This window comes from Phoenix dactylifera, chromosome 17 (assembly GCF_051530095.1).
Source record: "Phoenix dactylifera cultivar Ajwa chromosome 17, Ajwa_hap1_PhDact_Kaust_v1.1, whole genome shotgun sequence".
Classification (NCBI taxonomy): Eukaryota; Viridiplantae; Streptophyta; class Magnoliopsida; order Arecales; family Arecaceae; genus Phoenix; species Phoenix dactylifera.
The window spans coordinates 698,929-723,151 of NC_143206.1; the positions used below are offsets into that span (position 1 = coordinate 698,929).

At 40.7% G+C, this 24,223-nt stretch overlaps 1 pseudogene across 1 annotated transcript in view; it reads left to right on the plus strand.

The window, feature by feature from the left end:
* Positions 1 to 1,971: 1,971 nt before the first annotated feature.
* The window catches only part of LOC149750987 (F-box/kelch-repeat protein At1g16250-like), a 32,774-nt pseudogene continuing 10,522 nt past the window's right edge, over positions 1,972 to 24,223 (plus strand). The window contains exon 1 of the transcript XR_016398835.1: positions 1,972 to 6,531. The product of XR_016398835.1 is annotated as an F-box/kelch-repeat protein At1g16250-like (transcript). The remainder of the gene's footprint in view (positions 6,532 to 24,223) is intronic.

A 24,223-nucleotide genomic window follows, 5' to 3' on the forward strand; every position in this document is an offset into this window, starting at 1 on the left:
AACATCAAAGGATCAACCAACACCTTTTGCACTCTCATTTTATTATCTACTCGTTAATTGCTAGAGACTAGCAATAAGCTAGTTGGGGGGTGTGATGAGAGCACAAAAGAATGATCTACACATCACTTAAATTAGTATTATTGCTAACAAATAATGATAGAAGTGCTGTATTAATATTATATTTTTGTGGGGTGCAGGTGATCAGAACCACTTCGTCGCAGCTTCATTTTTCTGCAAGCCTCAGCATCTGCAAGCCGGCATCTATTCCACGTGTCCGCCCGCGTGGAAGAAACGAGCATCCTCCTCTTTCCCCGTTTCAAAGGCTTTTGGAGTTCACAATTTATCTGCACCCACCGCTTCATCCACGTGTTCACCCAGCTCCAACGATCAAGCCCAGCTGTTCATCATCCATGGAGCTTCTTCCGCGAGCCATCCACCATGTCTCAGCGCGTCTCAGCCCCGAGCCTAGATTCTTTTCTTCTGCCCAGCTCTCCCGAGATCCCAGCTCCATGATCACGATCCACCCGCGCTTCCCAGCATCTCCATCTCAGTAAAGATCCTTTTCTCCCGCGATTCTCCCGCATCCACTGCTTCCGGATCCGTATCTCATCTAGATCTCAGCCTTCTACGATCAAATCTCCCAAGCTTCCACGTTCCAGCCTCCTCAGATCCCGTCCGCGTGTGATCCAGCACTCGTCTGCGCCCCATCCTTCGATCCAGTCATCCGAATCCCAAGCGCCAGCAGTCCAAGCTTCATCTTCAGCTCTCACGCGCTCCCGGATCTTTCTCCCCACCAGCGCATCTTCCGGATCCACGCGTTCATCCAGCCGTTCGAGAGCATCCGTAGCCGTCCATGCGCGTCCAAGCACCATCGTTCAACGTCCGCTCCTTCCGCGTCCGCTCCGCGTTCTCAGCTCGTCACCACCGCGTGCGAGAAGGGGGGGAGAAGGCTAGCTGCTATACCTCTTGGCTGGGAGGGGTTTGGGTATCATCCCTCATTCGGAAGAAACAGGGCATCAGGCCTCTGTCATTGAAAAAAAAAGAAAAAAAAGGGAAACAGGGGAGGCCCTGTTTCCGTAAAGAAAAAAGAAAGAAAGGAAAAGGGGAAAATGAAAGGGGGATTAATGTGTGAAATGAGTGGCTGATTTCTTAGGGAGGGAGATGGAGGAACCTTTGATGTATTGCTCTTTGAAGTAAACTCTAAACTTTTGCTTTGAATGACTTATATTTACTGATATGTTCTTGATCCATGCGTAGTTATTTCGTAGATAGCTCTTTAATGGATTATGATTATTGATATATGGATTGCTTTAGTATTTGATTTGTCGTAGACGTAGAAAGCACGATGAATGCTTAGAAATTGAGTTCATATGTTCATGAAACATATACCATGATTAGATCTATCCTACCATTAATCTTTAATCAAGAACCTTAGAGTTTATTTCTTGGATGCAATATTATCAAGGGGGATTCCAGATCCTTACCATTTATCTATTTCATTGAACTTTGTTTAGTTGCATATCATTCTTTATTTTTAATTTCTGAAAATCAAAACATCATCTTAATCCACAAATTTATTGAATTAATTAATCTAAAATTATATTAAATAATCTTCAATATATTACGTTCCCTGAGGATTCGACCTCGGACTCCCGAGATTTTACTACTTGTACGATTCTCCTATACTTGGGAGATTAGTTTCGCGAAAGCAATTTTGCGAGCGTGTCAGGTACTACCCAACTGGGCCCAACCGGACTGGACTGGGCCCAAGTTGGGCCTGCAATGGAACAGGCCCATCGGCCCATCATTCTGCTCACGGCCCACAGTGGCCTTCTTCTTCATCGAGCTCCCCATGAACAGGGGAGACGGGAGAACGGAAGAGGAAGAAGAAGGGGCCGGCTGGGGGGGGGTCAGCCAAGGCGGCCGGGGGCTGCTGCCCGGCCGACGGCCAGCCGACTGCAGTGGCGGCCGACGGCCAGCCGACTGCAGTGGCGGCCGGCGGCTTCTGCGGCGACGGGCGTCGAGGGAAAACCGAGTGATCTCGGTTTGGGGCCAAAGCAAAGGAAAGGAAATCAAGCATGTTCCAGCTAGATCGAAGAGCAAAAAGGGAAGAGGGCTTACCGGCGGTCGACGGAGGCGGCGGATCTCGACCGCAGGTGGCTCGACCGGAAGCTAGCCGCAGCGACGGCGGTGGGGTTTCCAACGGCCAAACTAGATCGAAAAACAGGGGACTAAGAGAATCAAAGGAGCTAGGCTCCCGGGGTGGCTGAACTTGATTAGAGTGGCGCATGCGGTCATCGAAGAAGAAGGGAGAAGAGGGAGGAGAGGGTCGGTGGTGGAGCAATCACAAAGGAAGAAGAATGGGGGGTTTTTAATAGGCCTCCAATTCGAATGGTGGACCGCCATGATTCTCGCGGCGGCCGTGATCAGCGGCCACTCGTGCGGACGCGGAGCGGCCACAAAATGGCCGCGGGGTTGCCGTGGATTGTCCGCGGCGCCTCCGCTCCCGTCGCGCCCGGAGAAGGCGGAGGGGGATCGCGTTTGCGATCCCCTGCTCTGCCCCTTCCAAAAGGTTGGTTGGAACTTGGGTGAGCAGTTGGAACTGGTTCAAAACATGGCATATCAGGGGTGTTTTTCGTACATAGCAACAATGAAAAGACATGAATTCAGCTAGTATCAAGTTTCATGGATGTGTTTTCTGCCCTCCTGCTTGCATTGTAACCCATTAAAATATTGTCAACCACACAATTTTGCAAAGTTCCCCATCTTCTTTGATCATCAGATGGTGCTCAATTTGAACATTAAAGACATCATAGGATTAGACAGATAGAAAGAAATCTGACCTTTTCATTGATTAATTCAAGATCAAATCACTGTACTTCTATACATATTGTTGTTTTGGTAAATGTTGTATACTAATGTTCATATGTACAACTAGCTAGAAAGATAAAGAAATTAAACACAAAATGTAACAACCCAGGACCTCACCCAAAATGGCTAGCCGGAAGGTATTATTTGGGTTTCTTGATCCTGTATAAGTACCCAAGATCTACCCAACGAATAACCGATGTGGGACTAAACACACGCCCGCATGGGTCCTCACATACTCCCCCCGTTCAAGCCCTGACGTTCTCGTCATGCTAAGGGTTCAAATCCATTCGAATATAATCACAAACACCACGATCAGCCCGTGGTCAGCTCCAATAGATCCGTGCTGCAGTGTCTCCTAGTCCACATAGGTTATGGGCCGGGTCCGCTCTGATACCATTTGTAACAACCCAGGACCTCACCCAAAATGGCTAGCCGGAAGGTATTATTTGGGTTCCTTGATCCTGTATAAGTACCCAAGATCTACCCAGCGAATAACCGATGTGGGACTAAACACACGCCCGCATGGGTCCTCACAGTATGTGAGTCCAGCAACCAATCCTTTTGGACAGAGTAACAGCTGAAAAGGTATGAATTCAGATAGTATCAAGTTTCATGGATGCGTTTTCTTCCCTCCTGCTTGTGAGGTCACCCATTAAACTATTATCAACCAAAGTCATCACGTCTCCATTCACTGCAATAGCCCAGAATGACAGATGCTCAGCTGTAAATTATTTTTTTCAAGAACAATAAATCTTGTTCCAGTGGTCAAACTTGGACCAAAGTTATGTTTGGATGGGGTTGTCACACATTGGGTAAAATGGTGAGAAAGAAACAAAGTGCCCTACTACGCTTACAAGTGATTTACAGCAAGGAAGAGTTATGAAGATCTCAAAAGAATGACAATGCTCTGCTGTGAGAGAGAACACTGCAGACCGAGGGAAGAGTTATGTAGCTGGTCCATAAGAACACCATCTTAGAAGGCAATCGCTAGACTAGTAATTTTGATGCTCTCTATTCAGAACTAGATGATAACAAAAGTGATGTGCCATCTTATAAATAGAACCTATTCATTGATAAGAGGTTTCATGTTTTCTTTTGCCAGCTGCCAGGTTCTCTTCAGGGTAAGAAACCTTTTATGGATTGAATAAATCTATTGTACTTCTCCCTCTTTCATAGCATATATTTTCATGATTTGGGTGCTTACTTTTTTCCAATTCTATTCTTGTTTGGATTTTTTAAACTTATATGGTAGGGTGCTGTAATTTCTACGATATACTTGATGAAGTATGGAACACCTTTTTCTCTATTGAAACGGTACTTGTAAGTTTTACCAACTGTTTTCATATTATATCAGGGTGCAAAATTCATCTTGAAAGTTGTCATCTTTGCGAAATTGTATGACTGGAAAAGGGACCAATAAGACACTTAGGTTGACATTTCATTGGATGGAAAATGCCATGAACTCAGTGGCCACTTTTGCTCTCTTCGTTCTCATTTTTATAGCAATACCTTGCAAATAGAATGCCTACTAATCTGATTAAAACTAAAATAAATATGTAGATTCTTAAAAAGTCAAATTTGAACTTAAGAAAATGGAACAATGTCATTAGCAAGGTTCGCCGTCTCGGTGCCAGACCCCGTACCGGTGCCACACTAGCACAGTGTTGCTACGGTATGATACAAAATTTTTTTGGCATATCGAGTGTCGGTACGCCACCCATACCAGATACTGGTACAGAACTGGTTTGGTACGGTATGCCTCGTACTGCCCGGTTCGGGCCGGTATGGTGTACCATGGTCATCACCATATCAATCCAGCCTATGTTTGGTGGGTTTGGGTTGTATGTTTTAGGTGAAAGAATGATTCACCTTCTTTCGCAACATCAACCGTTCATTTTGCGTAAAAGATACAACCCGAACCTATATTTAGTAATGCTATATGAACTAATAATTTCATCAATGTTGCAAACCTAGCTATCACTCTAGATATGAATACCTTACGATTGCAAAGAGAATGTCTGTCCAGCTGGTTATAACATCAAACACCAAACATTGAAAGGTAACACCAAGGTTTTGCTGACAACACATTGCTTCATAGCTTGGAAAATTTGAGCTTGGGCAGCTCATTCATAGATCTGACCATCTAATATGATCTGATTATGGCCTTCCTACTCTCAACTTCTAACTTGTTTCTAAAAGTAAGATGAAAAATTACCAAAACATGAGTATAGTTAATTGCAAACGCATCTATGTATGTGACTCAAGACACAAATCAATCTTTGCTTGGACTTATGCCACTAGGTGAGATCATTCTTAGATGACTTATGTCGCTTGGAGGGATAGCTCATCCTTGTTTCCTTACGTTTAAGTAATGTTATGTAAATTGAAGTTGAATAGAATATTCTATGCTGCCCATTCATAGTGAAAGACTACAAGCTGTGGGACATCATTCTTAGCTACTTGATTGTTTCAAACCCTTTGCTCATTGCATGAAAAGGCTTCTGTTTCTTCTGATTAAGTACTTATTATATTGAGAGCAAGGAGAAAACTTCCATTGACTAAGAATTACAAATTATTGATGCTAATGAGAAAGCTGAAGTAGGTCAAAAAGCCATAAAGTTGACCATCAAAATAATATTATTTAATAATCCAACTCATCCAACCACATCAACAGAATAGACAAACTAGTTGCACGGTTGTGGTCTGTTTCTTATGATATTTTCCCTCGAATTATGTATCATCACATTAGTGTGACGTTCTTAGAAATTTTAGTTAAAACTTTAATTCTGCTTATTTGTGCATCCTCTTTTCTCTTATACAGAAGCTTATTACCATGGTTTGCTATACCGCCTTGTATCGGCCAATATAGAGTTTACCATATCGCCCGGTACGGAGTGTACTATATGGACCAGGAGAAAACAAGTACAAAACTCAAGTTTGGATTAGGACAAGCCTTATACCACCCCATACCGTGCCGTTTCAATCCATACTGAGGTGTACGACTTTGTATCAAGGTTTGTATTGATCTGTATCGAGACGTACCAAACGGTATCGAGGTGTGGACCAGGAGAAAACAAGTACAAAACTCAACTTCGGATTAGGACAAGCCCTATACAACCCCATACCGTGCCGTTTCAATCCGTACTGAGGTGTACGACTTTGTATCAAGGTTTGTATTGATCTGTATCGAGACGTACCAAACCGTATCAAGGTGTAGCAAAATAAAAATTCAGAAAAATAAATAGAGGGCAATTTTAATATAAGTTGCGTATCGTACCATACCGACCATACTGAATAATATGGTATCAATGCGATATCTGGAATTGAGATTGAGGACCTTAATTATTATAGTATATTATGTTTAAAAGTGATACTGTAACCAACATTCAAACAAATGAAAGATTTTTCAATAAAGAAATTTCTCCTCCAAGAAGCAATTAATTATTTTAATTGTGTGATAGATAGAGGATGAATTAACTGATTTACATATTGATATTTGATTGAATATTCCAAATTCTATAGAATCCTCTTACTAACTTGAGAGAATCTTTTCTTTTCTTTTCCCAGGTTATGCGATCCTTTCCATATAATCCAATGATTCCAAAGGAAGACCCATGTAATGGTGCCCTTCAAGATAAGGATTGGCATACAATTCTTCAGGTACACTTGTTGTGTAATGCGTTAGTGACCCATCAACATAGGAAAAAGGCATGTCCCATACAATTTGAAGTATCAGTATATTTTATTTCCCATAGTATCCTCTGACCATTATTGAAGAAGAAGATAACTCAAGTTTAATTTCGATTCCAAACCATATATAATGTGGATAAAACCCACTACTTTAACTCAGCCATTGTCTTAAATAGTTTTGTAAATTTTCTAACTTACACTCAATGGCATCTTCCTTTGGACACCATCCCAACCCACAATTCTCTATCTCCAAACATGTCTTCTTTAAACCCTATAAAACTATGCCAAACAAAGGCCCCATGCCACTAATCTTCAAAGCTATCATGTTCTTCATTTTCCTTCGATGCTATGCTTTGAAATCCTTCATTCAGCTGATATCTGTGAGTTCACAGCAAACCGGTTGTACTGAGGGCTGTTAAACCATTTGGCAAAGTTGGTAAAAATGTTTGAATTAATGAGCCTCTTCATTAGGTTGGGAACTTTGCCGCCATCTTCTAAGCAACTATCGACTATCTGCTGCCATTTCAGGCTATTCTCAACTGACAGAACAGGCGACTCTGTTTGTGAGAGATGCTGAACTAAAATCTTGTTGGCATTGCTGCTGCTGCGGCTGCTGTTGATGATAAGTTGGTTGAACATGGGTGAACAGTTTGAACTTGTTCAAAACTTGGCATATCAGGGTGTTTTTCGTACATGGTAACACCGAAAAGATATGAATTCAGCTAGTATCAAGTTTCATGGATGTGTTTTCTGCCCTCCTACTTGCATTGTCGCCTATTAAAATATTGTCAACCAAAAAATTTTCCAAAGTTTCCCCATCTTCTTTTATCAACAGATGGTGCTCAATTTGAACATTAAAGATATCATAGGATTACACAGATAGAAAAAAATCTGACATTTTCATTGATTAATTCAAGATCAAATCACTGTACTTGTATACATATTGTTGTTTTGGTAAATGTTGTATACATAATGTTCATATGTACAACTAGCTAGAAAGATAAAGAAATTAAACACAAAAGAAAGAAACTACATCATAGGCTATCCCTGTGGATAGGAGCTGGACGTGGGCATGTGGTATCTGCAGATGAGGTAGAGATGGCTCTTATCCAGCCACTAGGTGATGCCCCGGCTATGAAAGGAGTGGAAGCATGGCACCATACTCACTTCCGCTCCGGCATCGAACTCCTCCAGGCATATCACGCATTCCTCCTCCCGAACACCTTCTCCTTGACCATACGACGACCGCCCCAAACTCTGGACAACAATAATACCAAGGAAGAGTAAGAAGAGCTAGCATTGCTCTGCTGTGAGAGACAACAATACAAACTAAGGGAAGAGTGACCTAGCTAGTCCATAAGAACACCATCATAGAGGGCAATCTCTAGACTAGTAATTTTGATGCTCTCTATTCAGAACTAGATGATAACAAAAGTGATGTGCCATTTTATAAGTAGAACCTACTTATTGATAAGAGGTTTCAGGATTTCATTTGCCAGCAGCCCTGTTCTCTTCAGGGTAAGAAATCTTTTATGAATTGAATAAATCTATCGTACTTGTCCCTCTTTCATAGCATATATTTTCATGATTTAGGTGCTTACTTTATTCCCATTCTATTCTTGTTTGGATTTTTTAAACTTATATAGCCGGGTCCTTTAATTTCTACAATATACTTGATGAAGAATGTAATACCATTTTCTTTATTGAAACAGTACATGTAAGTTTTATCAACCATTTTCATATTATATCAGGGTGAAAAATTCATCCTGAAAGTTGTCATCCTTGAGAAATTGTATGACTAGACAGAGGACCAATAAGACACTTAGGTTGGCATTTCATTGCAAAGAAAACACCATGAATTCAATTGCCACTTGTGCTCTCTTCAATCTCATTCTTATAGCAATACCTTGCAAATAGAAGGCCCGCTAATCTGATTAAAATTAAAAGATATATGTCGATTCCTAAAAAGTCAGATTTGAACCTAAAAAAAGGGAACAATGTCATCAGCAAGATTTGCCGTCTCGGAACCAGACCCGGTACCAGTGCTGTTGGGAATTGTATCCTAAATGTCATTTGTCAGCATATTGATGATTGAATTTTGTAAATGAATTGACAAATTAATAAAGTATTATTTGGCATTATTCATCATTTCATCTTCAAATGAACTCTTATATGATGAAGTCCTTAGGACTTGTGTTATAATAAAGGAGGATTTATCTTTGAGTCCTTAAACTTGTTCGCGACCAAATGATATGTTGTTACTAGGACGACAACATTATCGAGATTAGATCGTTGTGTGACATATACGTTGGTTGTCCTCTTAACCAAGAAGTGTGGAGACACTGGTATACCATACAGGTAAAGCGTAGGAGTACATTTCACTGAACGTGACCAATTCCGGAATGCTCTACTGTCGAGAGATGTTTCGAGTGGATATGGGTATAAGTTTGGCCCTCTAATCTGAGACCGCAACCTGTGACTAGCAAGCAACTCACTGAATTTGGTATCGGACTACCTGAATTTCTAATTCAATGACGGAAGGTCACTGGGTGCAGTCAAGTACTTGCGTAGTCAGTTGTGAGTTAAGATGGAATTGACCCCTCCTGGAAATAGGAGATAATGTCTTGTGATTAATTTAGCAAAACCTTGGCCAGGGTAATCTCAGTGAGGAGTCACGGGATATCTAAAGTTAATCACATAATGGATGTACTAATTATAGGATTGACAGTGAGCTCTAAGTCATCCTGGCATTAGGAGTCAAAGGGATTGAATTATACAGTAACCATAGTCCAGGGTTTCAGAATATTTGCTTCGCATATATTCGGCCTATCCGGACGTCGGGTACCATTGCTAGATGGTCACATCGATTAGTATAGGAAGACGTTCCTATACTACCGGCTTAGGTTCGAACCTATGAGGTCACACGCATAGAAGTTTCTAGGTTGATCAAATGGCTGATTGATGATTAAGAATCATTCAGGGGTAATTTGGTCAATTCGATTGACAAATTATCCAAAGCAAAAGTTGCATTAAAATAATTATTAAATTATTGGAGGACTAATTAGTAATTAGATTGCTAATGAACTCAATTTGATTGAGTAAATTGGGCTTAGGTTGACCCAAATTGAATAGGATTCAATTTGGGCTGCATCAGGGTTTGACCTAATTGGATTGGGTTCAACCCAAGTAGATTGAGCTTGACCCAATTGATGGGACTTGACCCAATTGGATTGGGCTTGATCCAAATCAATTAGAAGACCTTATTTGATGAGGATTATGAGTCCAAACAATCAGAATTGGATAAGGAGAAGAATTCCTAAATTTTAGGAACCCATCCTTATCTTCTTGAAGAAGAATGACACCTTAATTTATTCCCAATATTTTCTATGCCTATCCTCTTTATTTTTTGCCAAAAATTGGCGTGAGAAGAGAGGATGCGTGGGGATATAATTTCTATAAAAAATGGAGCCTTAAATCTTTCTAGAAAGATTTAGATGAATTTCCTAATTTGTAGGGATTGCATGGTGCATGAAATAGGGTGGTCTATGGCTGAAATTTGGATGCATGAATTCCTATCTTTTAGGGATCCAAAATGCACGAAATTTGGATATGTTTATCTCCTCTTAGCTGCCAAACCACCAGAATTTTTTGGGAATTTTATCAGCCAAATTAGTTGGCTAAATTAGGTGTGATACGTGGGGGGATCTTTTGGCTATAAAAGACCCCCATGCCTTGGGTTCAAGATATACCATATTTAGAGGTTTCAAAAAAATTCTGAAAAATTTCCTGAGGGCCTCCATCCCTTCTTCTCCTTCTTCCTCACATCCATCCTCCATCTCCTTGAAGAACAATCAAAGGTTGAATGTTTAGAAGGAGAAAGCTTCAGCCATTGCAGCGTTCCTGCGCGAGCTAGCACTCCCACGGAAGACGATCTACCTAGGGCTTCGCGTGTACTTCTCATAGAGGCCATTCGTGTGCATGGCTGCGAAGTCAAAGATCAGATCCATAAGTTTCATCCATCATAAAAGGTATTAATCTAGCATTAATCATTTATTATGGTGTCAAGGTCTAGGTCCGATTCTCCGAGGTTTTACCCTCTTTTGGGGCTCCTCACGGAGATATCTCCAGAATCCATTCGATAGATATTCGGAGATTAATTGGAATAGATTTCTTAAGTTTCAGATCTGATAGTTAATCATGCATAAAAGTTTTAGCATAATTGTTTAAACGATTTCGGCATAATCCTATGTGTTCTTAATGTGCTGATTTCTAGATTTGATCTTGTAAGCATGCATGAATTAAATTGTTTGATTCATTTTTCCGCTGCATTTTTAAAACTTAAAAAGAACTACGTATGGCTTGATCCCCCTTATGAAAGGGATACGTAGGCAACCCGATCAGGTTCAGCCATGGTTTTATAAAAAAAAAAAATCAGCATGCTTAATACCGAAGAACCTAGGATTCACTTTCAGTGGTATCAGAGCAAAGGTCCAAGAGTTGTGACCGATCTCTGGAAACTCTCACGCGTGATCGTGTGACGAAGCGTGGCTCTCCGTCTGGAGGCGTATAGAGATGCATGCTCTGGTAGGTATACATGGGTGTCACCCTATTTTTAATAGGACCGAACCCATGTAGGAGTGGAGACTCCCCTTTCAGTGGTATCAGAGCCAGGTTTATGTTTAAACTTTTATGTTTTAATTTTTGCAATTAAATATGAAATCATGAGCATGCTTAGATTAGATCTAAAGTATTTTTTATGATTGATTTAATTGCTGATTATGCATGATTAACTAGATCTAAAATTTTGGATGCATATAATGCATGTTTGTGTTAGGATTAGTAACATGAATAAATCTAAAATTATAATATTGTTTAGATTAGATCTAAATAAAGTTTATGATTCATATGATCTCTGATTTTAATGAACAAATCAGATCTAAAAATAAAAGTAAAAAAAAATAAATACATAAGATATATGTTGTTTGTATTAATTCATGTTGTTATGTATATGTGATGCATGAACATTAAATATAATGACTTAAACATGAATTAAATCTGATTACATGTGATTAATTACAAAAACTCAGATCTAAAAATATGTTTTAAGAACTGAAAGATTGTAATTAATATGTAATTAAAAAGAAATATGCAATGATCAAAACTTTCATAAGTCTAAACTTAATTGAGAATTAAGTGTTATGAAATAGAATTGTAACTCAATTAATTGACATTGCATAATTCTTTGGGCATATGGGTTAGCTTGAATCAAGTTCCTAGGATTGGGTTAGACCTAAGGTTAGAATCATACATGGACAAATAGAATTAATTGATCAAATCTAATTAAGTAGTAACTAGATTAGGTCAAGAAAATTCTAGATCAATTTACAATAGTTGTAGATGGATCAAGTCCATGTCTTTGATTAGACCAACATGGAACTTGATTTAGGCTCAGAGGTGTAGCCCGAGTCATTTGAGTAATCAAATCAAAATTGATTAACCAGTCGGTGTCTAAGGTAAGTTTGGCAGTTTTGACCGGTGGTTTTTAATTGGGAGCTACTCGCACTGATTCGTCTTTGTCGAGTTAATGGCATATCCCTTCCACCGATCTCACTTACCTGGCCGACATGGTCAATCACATTTTGATTGGATCACTTAATAATTCGAGTTAGCCCATGCCTATAAGAAAAATCAGTTTGACTGATTTAGGTGCCTCCTTAATCGGTTTGAGTCTAATCTGATTTGGTGCAGTCAGTGGAAGAAATTAGACTAACCGGATCTTCTTATCTACCCTAATTAAGAAATCCTTTAAAATTATTAGGTCCTTAAAATGAAATGGTTATGGGGATAACTAGGTCATAGCCTCCCATTAAGCTGGGTGATAATGGGTCCAATATTTTGATAATTATTGGAGGCGCGACACGCCTGGTACTTATCAAGCATTAGAATTGTCATTCAATATATGATGAGTTAAGTGTACCTTCAATAGGCGGTCAGGTGAGCCGAGCCACACTCGGGCTTGGTCGTCTATTAGTTGATTAGACTTAACCCTATCATTTAATGGTTGGACCTGACTAGGGTATTCGGTGGAGGCGCCACACGCCTGCCCAAGAACCTAGGGCAAAATCATCAGTAGAAGTTGCTTGGTGAAGCAATTGGTTAAGAACCTACCAATAGGTGCATATGGGTTAGCCGAGCCACACTCAGGCCTATATGCGATCTATTGGGTTCTAGTACTCACTAAAAAATTAAGAGTAATTTTTCGAATTGAAGGTAGAGGCTACCAATTTGTATGAAATAGTGAGAGTACTTTTAGACTAAAGTCCAAGTCTATTGAGTTTAGTCAATTCATATACTAATAGCCAAATTTTTTTTATGCAGAAATGGCCACTAATTTGTCACTTCGCTCATTGTTGGACAATGACAAGTTGACTGGTCCAAATTTTAATAATTGGCATAGAAAACTGAAAATAGTGCTAGAGCATAAAAGGATCCTTTATGTGATAACGGATCCAGCACCTGAGCAGCCCGCTGCTAATGCATCAAGATCGGTCAGAGACACTTATCAGAAGTGGCTTAGTAATCGGATCACTATTCGATGCATCATGTTGAAAGCAATGAGCGATGAGTTTAGTAGGCATTTTGAGAATACGCAGCCGGAAGATATCATACAAGTGTTGAATGAATCATTCGGTATTTCTGACGACGTTGAGAGGCACAAAACTAGTTGTGCCATCTTCAGTGCCCGAATGAAAGATGGGATCTCGGTAACTGATCATGTACTGTACATGATTGAGTTGATCGAGCGTCTAAGCTCTATTGGCTTTCCCCTTCATGATCAATTGGGGAAGGATGCCATACTAAACTCATTGCCTGGATCATACCGTCCTTTTCTCACTCATTTTCGTATGACGAAACCTGTAGTGAATTATCACCAATTGTTGGGGTTACTACAGACGTTTGAGAATGATCACCAACTTCTTAAGAAGACGGTGAACTTTGTGGGAGGTTCATCCAAGGGTCGCCCCTTTAAGAAAGGGAAAAAGAAAAATAAAATCCAAAAGAAATAAGTGCACCATGCTCAGCCTAATCAGAAAAAGAATAAAAAGGCTGATCAGAGCAAGGTGGAGTGCTTCTTCTGCAAGAAGCAAGGACATTGGAAGAGGAACTGTCCTCTTTACATTACATCCCTCGATCCGAACCGGCCTAAAAAAAGTGGGCAATCAGTTGCCAATCAAGGTACTTATATGATAACACCTTGCAATTTTTCTATTTGTGATAATTCGACCTGGGTATTGGATACCGGTAGTCCTTTTAATATTTGCAATTCGTTGCAGGAGCTACAAGTCAGTGAGAGGTTTGAAGAAGGAGAAAGGTTCCTGAATGTTGGAGATGGAAGATCAGTTTCAGTTCTAGCTTTAGGAATTCTTAAATTTGAATTCAGCTCTCATGTAAATGTCCTTAGTGATTGTCACTATTGTCCAAGTTTTTTATTGAATGTCATTTCTGTAGGCCTTTTGGCCAAAAATGGTTATGAAATATCAATAAAAAAGGATTATTGCAATATCATTTGGAATGGTGCTGCTGTAATGAATGGAACTCTGAGTAATGGCATTTATATTTTGTCACAGCCTGTTCATGTAATGTACTAGTCCAATAAGCGCCCTAGAATAGATAATGTCACGGATGTCTACCTTTGGCATCATAAGCTAGGACATATTAACAAGAACAGGATGAACAGGTTAAGTAAAGAGGGAATCCTCGATGTTAATGATTGTGAATCATTGACAACCTGTGAATCATGCCTGTTGCCCAGATAGACAACCCAAGAGGGGGGGGGGGGTGAATTGGGTTTTTAATATAATTTGGATAATTAAAACTTTGTGGATGATTAATTAAAAACTATAGCAAGTTATTTAATTAAAGCCTAGTGCTGTGAGTAATGTGCGGGGAAGAAGATGAGAGACAATGCACTACAAACACAAAGTTTTATAGTGGTTCGGAGCTAACCCTTGCTCCTACGTCCACTCCCCAAGTCTCACTTGGGAATTTCACTATAACCCCCTTGGATTACAGCCGGTTGTTTTGCAAGCTCACAACCAAACTTGTTGTTTTACGAGCTCACAACGAACTCGGTCGGTTTTTCCAGGCTCACCGACTAGAACCAACCCCGATTGTTTTCCCGGGCTCACAATCAAACCCTTACACACGTTGGTTTTAACTTGGCCACCAACCAACCTTAAACCCCTTGATTCAATCCCCCGATTGAATCAAGTAAATACAAGAGATAGAAGAAAACAGAAAATAGCTTCTCAAAAAGCAGATTTAAGACAATATAATCGTAAAGGAGTTAGAAGCCCTCAAACGCTTTTAAGCTGGTGAAGAGGTATGGCTTCTGGAACTCCGGTCTCCTCTTGAAAGAGTGGTCGACTTGAATGCAGGAGGAGGAAGCTTTGATTGTTGGGAAGAAGTTGTTGGAGCAGTAAATGCAGATCTCCCCTTTTTCGTTTAAGAGCACTTGGAGAGCTTGAAAACTTGAATGCTTGGAGTGGAATATCTGTTTTCTGCCTTGCTACAGTCCTCTGTGGCTATTTAAGCCAACCCCCACGGAAACTAGCCGTTACTCTGCTTTTTCTGGCCGTTCTGCACACTCTGCGCAGCCTGACAATATGACCGTTGGTGGGTTGGAGTCAACTCGCGCGATCAGGAGTCGACTCGGCTGTAGCAGGAGTCGACTCACGCTTTTCCGGAGTCGACTCGGCAACTGTTCCAAATTTGAATTAAAGTTGCCGTCTTGACTGGGAGTCGACTCGTCTTGACCTGGAGTCGACTCGCCAACTTCTGGAGTTGACCTGGCAATTTTTGGAGTCGGCTCATCCACTGAAGTCCGTGGATCCAAATTTGAATTTTGTCCACTCGAGTCGACTCGACTGTCCTGGGAGTCGACTCGAATCTCAGAGCCCGAACTCTCGATTCTCTGTCGTTTGGCTCATCCAGTCTTGGAGTCGACTCGAACCTCCTTGGAGTCGACTCGGCTCTCAGTTTCTGAAAGTTGGTCTTCTGCCTTTTGACGTGTAGCTTGTCTTGGAGTCGACTCGAGCTGTCTGTGAGTCGACTCGAATCTCAGAGGCAGTAACATGGTCTTCTGTCTGTTGATGGTCGCTCAGTCTCGGGGTCGACTCGTGTACTGCGGGAGTCGACTCGAATCTCAGAGTCCGAAAATCGTTCTCTGACTTTTTTTTCCTTGTGTTCCTCTGAGAGTCGACTCTTACCTTCTTTGGAGTCGACCAGCCAACCATCGGAGTCGACTCGCGTTCCACTGGAGTCGACTCGAATCTCAGACCCGAAAACTGCTCTCTGACTTTTCTGCCTGTGACTGCTTGGAGTCGACTCTTACTTCCCTGGAGTCGACTCGGTGAACATTGGAGTCGACTCGCGCACTTCAGGAGTCGACTCGTTGACAGGTTCTGAGATGAAGCTTTCTGTTCTTCTTTCTGTTCTCAGTCGGAGTCGACTCGTACTAATCTGGAGTCGACTCGAGCTCGTGCCAGTGAACTTGATACGCTTGGAGTCGACTCGTGATACTCGGGAGTCGACTCGAGTCTCAGACATTGGTTCATGCAGACTTCTTAACTTATCCAAAATACTATGAACCAAGTCTAGAAACACTTGGACAGGATTTTCACTGAAACACTCAATTGAATTCATTAGTAATCACAAGATATACTCAATTGCTTTGAGCTCATCAAAATCAAATGGGGTTTTAATCAATCACTCCACAATCTCCCCCTTTTTGATGATGACAAAACTTTGAGTATATGTAAAATGAATTGCTCATAAAACAATGAAGTAAAATCCATAAATGAATTCAAATGTCTGATAATTTAATTTATCCAAGTTTGAAAGGAGTGAAACATTAAATTTCGGAGTTAAAGCTCCCCCTTTCATTTGGAATTATATAAGCCTTCATATTATTCAATCAATTGTTTGGCTTATATGTCATTAATGATTTAGTTTGATTAAAATTCAGATTCTCCCCCTCAACATATGCATTCAACTATGTTTTGATTTTCTGAATTCCCTTTTCATGTTTTGAAGTTTTTGAACTAATTTTTTGTTTTTAGAGGGAAAATCTGTCAATTTGTTCTTGAGTAGGATTCAGCTAATCTCCGAATATCCCTTGAATAGATTCTGGAGATTACTTCATTAGGAGCCCCAAAAGAGAGATAATGAGCCTCGAGGTACCGAATCCACTTAGAACAAATTTGTGTGTGTTTTTAAGAGTTTATCATTTTATTTATTTCCATTGATTTCTTTTACATATTTTTTTTTCAATATTTCTCCCCTTTTGCATATTTTACCATATTTTATACATATTTCTCCCCCTTTTTGTCATCATACCAAAAAGGAGGTAATCACACACAATCAATGGCACAATCAACAAATGGCACATCAAATGGCACATAATTGAAGATAAAATGTCTACTCATTGTATTGATATGAATGTGAACACATTTGAGCATACAATAAGTAAGGTAAAACAATACATCACACAAAAACATCTATGGCCTCCTCGAGGATGAGGCTCCCCCTCTCGAGGATGCATCTCCTCCTCTGGAGGATGTGGCTCCTCCTCTCGAGGATGTGGCACCTCCTCTCGAGGATGGTGCTCCTCCTCTCAATCAGCTCTGCTCCATGAGGAGGGTGACTGCATCTGTCACATGTCCGAGCTGCGTGATAATAGACGTGGTGGCTCTGTTATGTGTAGTGGAGAGCTCTGTCACCGACGCCTGAAGCCCAGTCACCGATGTCTGTAGTGCGTCCAGCTTGTCGATGAGTACATTCGACAAGCGCTCGGCCCCCTCGGTGGTGGTGTGCATGTCACGACCTATCTCCTCTCGCATCTGTCGAGTGGAGCTCGTGACCTCATTCATGCTTTGGAACTGGGCCTGGACCAAACTCCGGATATTGTAGATCTCTTCCCGTACATGAGCCGTCATGTCAGTCACGGCTGTCAAGGAAGGGACCAACTGAGAAGATATGGGTGCAGGAGTGGGAGCAGGCACCGCACCTCGGAGCTCCCGAAGCAGCTCGTCCCTCAGATCTCGGACGATCTCCTGCCGCAGCTCCCGGAGCTGCTCTGGATCAATCCGAACCTCCATAGATGGTGTAGCTGAGGAGGAAGGTCCGGCAAAGGTGGTAGGAGCAGGAGGAGTGGATGGGAGGTCTGGATGGTCTGGAAGGTCTGGGTAGTCTGAATCTGGCTCAGGACTGGGTGATGGTCTGGTGGTCTGAGCAGTGAGAGTAGACTTCCTAACCCAGATCCCTTCTCTCTTCCGAAATCCCATCCTGTGCATAGTCCCCGTACACAAGCGATCAGTCCATCGCAAGGCACGAGAGGGTTCCCTCTCAGGAATGGGAATCTCGTACTGCCTAAAAAGAAGAGTGAATAACATCCCGTATGGGAGTGAGAGCCTAGGTCTATCTAGGGGCTCACACATATACCTATAAATGAGCTTTGGGAAGTTGATCGGGGTGTCCTGAAGGATATAAGACATAATAGCTAAGTCCCTCTCATTCACAAAATCAAATCTCCCTGTCTTAGGAAAGATGGACCTGGACAGAATGCTCAAAAGGATTCTCACTTCAATAGGAAGTAAGCTAGCAGATACCTCATCTAGGGGGGACTGAGGTGGATGCCCTAAGACGACCGTAAGGGCCGCAACTCTATCCTCAGGGTGTGCGGGAGCCACCCCTACTAATGGAAGGTGAAGGATATGGGCAATGAGGTCCTCTGTGACACGCAACGGGACACCTACTACCGTACCCTCGATACCTCCATCTCCCCGATGGACGGTACTGTAAAACTCTTGAACTAGGCCAGGATAGGTGGGAAGGTCCAAGGTGAGGAAGTACTCTAGGCCCTGGGCTCTAAGCCTATCGCCTATGGTGAACCCCTCCCGGGAGAGATAGTCGAAATCGACAAACCTCCCGGAGGTGACGGCCTTCCCGGCCAACGGCCTAACGAGAACCACCCTAGGCGGGGAACGATTCGGAGGTGGTTGCCTCGCAGGATCGTGCCGCGCCTTGGAGCGTCGCTCGGGACCGGCCTCGGGACGGAACCTCTTCCTAACGACGGTCTTACGAGGCATCTTGACCTAAACGGGAAGAAAAATACCTAGAGGACGGTGAAGAACCGACAGAGGAAGCTCGGGACGGACCGGAAATGACCTAGGAACGGACGGAAACTCAATGTCCGGCGAAGAATCGACGGGAAAAGGGCTTGGAGACGATCGGGGATGACCTAGGAGTCGGCTCTAGGGCTTTGTGAACAGTGGCGGCTTGAGGAAAAGTGTTTGCGAAACGACAAACCTAGGGTTAAAAAGTCGGATCCCGACTGCGAGTCGACTCCCCTGAGTCGCGAGTCGACTCGACCTCGAGTCGACTCCAGAATATGCGCGAGTCGACTCTCTGTTAGCGCATGTAGACTTCGAGTCGACTCCCGACAGTGTGCGAGTCGACTCCCCCTCAGCTGCCAACTTTGCGAGTCGACTCCCGCTAATGCGCGAGTCGACTCCCCGTTAGGAGCCGGCTCTGAAACTTACTCGAGTCGTCTCTAACCTTGGCACGTACCTAAAAACCATGCCATAATCGTGCCAAATGAGGGAAAATCACCTAATTAAGGACTGATTTGATGATCACTGCATAGAAACTCTATTTTAACCTCATTCTAATCATCAAAATCAATTAATCTAGTGAAAAACTCCCACTAGGATGGATCAATCACTCCTAATCCCCTTCTAAGCACACTAAACCTCTCTTCACTTAGGGGTTTTGTAAAAATGTCTGCTAATTGATTATCAGTACACACAAATTGGAGTGACACATCACCATTCAATACATGATCTCTTATGAAGTGATGTCTTATCTCAATGTGTTTAGTTCTTGAGTGTTGAATTGGATTTTTAGTTAGATTTATGGCACTTGTGTTATCACAATTAATGGAAATTTTATCTTGTTTAATGCCATAATCTTCTAATTGTTGTTTAATCCATAAGATTTGAGCACAACAACTCCCGGCTGCAACATATTCAGCTTCTGCAGTGGATAATGCAACCGAGTTTTGTTTCTTGCTAAACCATGAGATTAGGTTTTCTCCTAGAAATTGACAAGACCCGCTGGTACTTTTTCTATCAAGCTTACATCCAGCGAAGTCTGAATCTGTGTACCCTATTAAGTTTAGGCTAGATTCTTTAGAGTACCACAGCCCTATGTTCTTAGTTCCAATTAAGTATTTAAAGATTCTCTTAACTGCAGCTAGGTGTGATTCTTTAGGATTAGCCTGATATCTAGCACACATGCACACACTAAACATAATATCAGGCCTACTTGCAGTAAGATACAGTAAAGAACCTATCATACCTCTATAAAGTTTTTGATCTACAGATTTACCTGATTCATCTTGATCTAACTTGCATGATGAGCTCATGGGGGTGCTGATTGACTTGTTTTCCTCCATATCAAACTTCTTGAGCATCTCCTTGATATATTTTGCTTGATTGATGAAGATGCCTCCTTCAGATTGTTTGATTTGAAGCCCGAGGAAATAGTTCAGCTCTCCCATCATGCTCATCTCAAACTCACTCTGCATCAAATCAGCAAATTCCTCGCAGAGGCGATTGTTAGTAGCACCGAAAATGATATCATCAACATAAATCTGTACTAATAACATATCCTTATTTTTCTTTTTCAGAAATAATGTTGTATCTACATTTTCCCTAGAAAATTCATGTTCTAATAGGAATTTACTAAGTCTCTCATACCATGCTCTAGGTGCTTGTTTTAGTCCATAAAGCGCTTTGTTCAGTTTATACACATGATTAGGGTATTGATGATTTTCAAAACCAGGAGGTTGTTCTACATACACCTCCTCATTAATAAACCCATTTAGAAAAGCACTTTTTACATCCATTTGATATAGCTTGAAGTCCTTAGAGCATGCATATGCTAATAGAAGTCTAATCGCCTCAAGTCTAGCTATGGGAGCAAAGGTTTCATCAAAATCTATGCCTTCTTCTTGATTATAACCCTTTGCTACTAGTCTAGCCTTATTCCTTATAACAATTCCATTTTCATCTAGTTTATTTTTATATATCCATTTTGTACCTATTATTGGATATTCAGAAGGTCTCTCTACTAGATCCCACACTTTGTTTCTAGTAAATTGGTTTAGTTCTTCTTGCATTGCATTTATCCAATTTACATCATTTTCGGCTTCTTCTATATGTTTGGGCTCAAAGTGTGAAACAAAAGCTAGATGGTTATTCAAATTTCTAAGAGATGCTCTAGTCCTAACTGGTTGTGATGGATCATCTAGAATTAGTTCCTTAGGATGCCCGTGAGCATACCTCCAAGCTTTAGTTAGCCCATGATCCACTATAGGCTCTTAGTTTGATGATTCTCCTTCAATCAACTTTTGATTACCATCTTGTAATCCCACCTCATCTACCTTTTCTTCAAGTATTTCAATATCATCATCAAGATTGGCTTTCTTACTAGAGGAGATGTCACTAGAGTCATCAAATACAACATGTATAGATTCTTCTATAACTAGTGTTCTTTTATCAAAGACTCTATAGGCTTTACTAGTTGTAGAATAACCTAAGAATATTCCTTCATCAGATTTAGGGTCAAATTTCCCTAGATTATCTTTCCCATTATTATGTACAAAACACCTACATCCAAAAACATGAAAATAGTTAACCTTTGGTTTTCTGTTTTTCCACAGTTCATAAGGTGTTTTCTTTATGATGGGTCTTAATAGAACTCTATTTAATATATGGCAAGAAGTATTAATGGCTTCTCCCCAAAAGTACTTAGGGAGGTTACTTTCACATAACATCGTTCTAGCCATTTCCTCTAGTGTTCTATTTTTTCTTTCCATAACTCCATTTTGTTGTGGTGTCCTAGGTGCAGAAAAATTATGGGTTATCCCCTTTTTACTACAAAATTCATCAAATAATTGATTTTCGAATTCGGTACCATGGTCACTTCTAATGGCTATGACTGAAGACTCTCTAGCATTTGTTACTTCCTTATGGAACTTTTTAAACATGGAAAATGCTTGGTCCTTATGTGCTAGAAACATGACCCATGTGTACCTAGAGTAATCATCTACTATGACTAGACCATATTTATTTCCACCTAGGCTTGTTGTTCTAGTTGGACCAAATAGGTCCATGTGTAATAATTCTAGAGGCCTAGAGGTAGAGACACATTTTATGGGTTTAAAAGAATTCCTAGATTGTTTGCCAAATTGACATGCTTCACAGATTTTGTTCTTTTCAAATTTTAACTTTGGCAAACCTATCACGGAATCTCTTTTAACTAATTTAGTTATTGTGTCCATGCTTGCATGACCTAACTTACGGTGCCATAACCAACTAGCATCATTATCTTTAGTTTCATTAACAACTAAACATTGGTTATGTTTTGCAAGGTCTTCTAGGTCTACCACATATACATTTCCACGTCTAATCCCTTTAAAAACTAAACTATTATCATTAGGATTTGTTATAATGCATAGTGATGGTTTAAACATAACATCATATCTTTTGTCACATAATTGACTAATGCTTAACAAGTTATGCTTAAGACCATCAACATATCTAACATTATCTATAAAAGTAGAAGGGGTGATTTGAACTTTACCAATACCAATGATGTGACCTTGGTTGTTGTCTCCAAACGTCACAGCACCTTCCTTCTTAGCTTCAAGGGTGAAAAATTGGTCTTTATCACCCGTCATGTGCCTTGAGCAGCCACTATCCAAATACCAGCAGTTCTTGTTGACCTTGGCTGCAAGACACTCCTACACAAGCAAATCATGTCATCTTAGGTACCCAAGTTTTCTTGGGTCCTTCATGGTTAGTCAAGTTGGTTCCTTTTAGAACCCATACCCGTTTAATTTTTCTTTTAGTTTTCCTTTTCCTATAGTCACATGCATTTGCCTTATGTCCTATATTTCCACAACAAAAACAGGTCATTTTCTTAGTTTTATTTTTCCCAGCTTTGACAAAGAAGTTACTAAGAAGTTTTTGTTTATTTTTCGGTTTATACCCTAAACCCGCTTTATTGAATACGGCTCGTTGACTGTTAAGTATCATGTTTAACTTTTCAGAACTATATGTGAATTTTTCAACTAAGGGTTTGTATTTGTTAAGTTCTTTAGTTAATGTTTGATTTTCGGCTTTTAGATCATTTAGTTCTTTTGTTAGATCCTTGTTTAAGACTTGTTTATGGTTTTTGAGTTCTGAAAGTTCCTTAGTTAGTTTTTCATTATCTTTAGTTAAGGTATTAGTTTTCTTAATTAAGAGTTGGTTGCTTGTCTTAAGTTCTAGATTTTCTTTGGTAATAGCATCTTTATCCTTAATTAAAGAATCATACTTACGGATATAAGTTTGGTTAGTTACTTTTAGTTCCCTGTTTTTAACATTAACATCCTTATATTCAATCATTAGTTCGTTAAAGGCATCATAAAGTTCATCAAATGAAAAATCATAGTGCGTATCGGAAGTTACCTCATTTTCGTTGGCCATGAAACAAAAATTGGCCTTCTCTTCTTGTTCTTCATCGCTGCTGCTGCAAGACAAGTCCTTGTTAGAAGAAGTAGATTTTAAAGCTATTACCTTTTTCTTATGGGAGGACTCTTCCTCGTTGTGTTGTTTCATGGTAAGCTCATGCGTCATAAGGGATCCAAGGAGCTCTTCAAGTGGAAGCTTGTTCAAGTCTTTAGCTTCTTGGATTGCCGTCACTTTAGCTTCCCACGACCTTGGTAGACACCGAAGGATTTTCCTGACAAGTTCACTGTTAGTATAGTTCTTGCCAAGGCTTTTTAGGCCATTGACAATATCAGTAAACCTAGTGAACATGCATGTAATTGTTTCGTTAGAGTCCATTTTAAATAGTTCATATTTATGAACCAAAATATTTATTTTGGACTCTTTCACTTGATTCGTGCCCTCATGGGTCACTTCAAGTCTGTCCCAAATCTCTTTTGCAGAATTGCAAGTAGAGACCCTATTGAATTCATTACGGTCTAAGGCACAATAAAACACATTCATAGCTTTAGAGTTTAATTGTGCCTTCCTCATGTCATGTTCATCCCAGTCCATTTCTAGTTTAGGTACCTTAACACCATCTACATATATGGATAGGATGTATGGCCCATTTACTACAATGGACCACATCTCATAGTCTTGGGCTTGGATGAATATTCTCATCCTAGCCTTCCAGTATGAGTAGTCAGATCCATTGAAGAAAGGGGGTCTTTAGGTGGACTGACCCTCAATGTGAGAAGATCCAAATGGGGTTGTCATTTTGATCTTTTAACTCTTGAGTGGAAGAGTTTTTGACTCTGATACCACTTGTTGCCCAGATAGACAACCCAAGAGGGGGGGTGAATTGGGTTTTTAATATAATTTGGGTAATTAAAACTTTGTGGATGATTAATTAAAAACTATAGCAAGTTATTTAATTAAAGCCTAGTGCTGTGAGTAATGTGCGGGGAAGAAGATGAGAGACAATGCACTACAAACACAAAGTTTTATAGTGGTTCGGAGCTAACCCTTGCTCCTACGTCCACTCCCCAAGTCTCACTTGGGAA